Genomic DNA, 928 nt, shown 5'->3' with positions numbered 1-928 from the left:
GTGCTCATAAAAAAACAAAACAAAAAAAAAAAAAAAAAAAAAAGGGAATCATTGTAACAAGACCATAGATAAAACGATTAACTTAACTAAGATCTGAGTAAATACTTGTACATTTATTCATTGTAACCAGTCTGTAACAATATTTTAAAAAGAAACCAGCAGGTGGTGTGGTAGTTAAGGTACTCATACTTCCACATGGCAACAACGGTTCGAGTCCCAGACCTGCTGGTACTTTACTTTCTCACTTTCCCGCCCCCTCTCTCTGTGTCTCTCTCTGGTAAAATTTTTTTAAAAAAAGGCGGGGGGTGGGGATCAGCAGTTAGCGTAATGGTTATGTCGCTGGACTCCCATGCAGTCACACACAGTGCCAGTCCAGGACCTGGTGGCTTAAACTCACGCCGGGCGCGTGTGTGTGGGTGCCCAAGATCCCGAGAGGAGAATGGAGGAGAAGGGATTGTGGTGTGGCCATCCCCCTGGGGGGGGGGTGATTTCTCGCTTTCTGTCTCTCTCTCTGTGTTTCTGGCAAGTGCACATGCCCTATAGCAAAAACCTCTCCAAAAAAAAAAAGAAAGAAAGAAAGAAAAGAAAGAAAGAAAAACAAAGGGAGCAGGATAAGCCCATGGTCCTCTGCTTTTACTTCGCTTAATCTCTTCTTTTCCTTCAATTTTTTCTATGGAGCACATGTGCTTGCCAGAGAGACAGAGAGAAAGGGAAAGTGAAAAAGCACCTCCCGGGGAGATGGACACACCACAATCCCTTCTCCTCATGCTCCTCTGCGGATTTTAGAAATGCATGCACACATGCCTAGTGTGTGTGTGTGTGTGTGTGTGTGTATGTGTGTGTGTTTAAGAGGTTTTTGGTATAGGGCGCGTGCACTCACCAGATAGACAGAGAGAGACAGAGAGACAGAAAGCGAGAAATCACCCCC

This window comes from Tupaia chinensis, unplaced genomic scaffold, assembly GCF_000334495.1.
Source record: "Tupaia chinensis unplaced genomic scaffold, TupChi_1.0 Scaffold148210_1, whole genome shotgun sequence".
In the NCBI taxonomy this organism is placed as follows: Eukaryota; Metazoa; Chordata; class Mammalia; order Scandentia; family Tupaiidae; genus Tupaia; species Tupaia belangeri.
Note: the sequence above shows the minus strand (reverse complement) of the source record.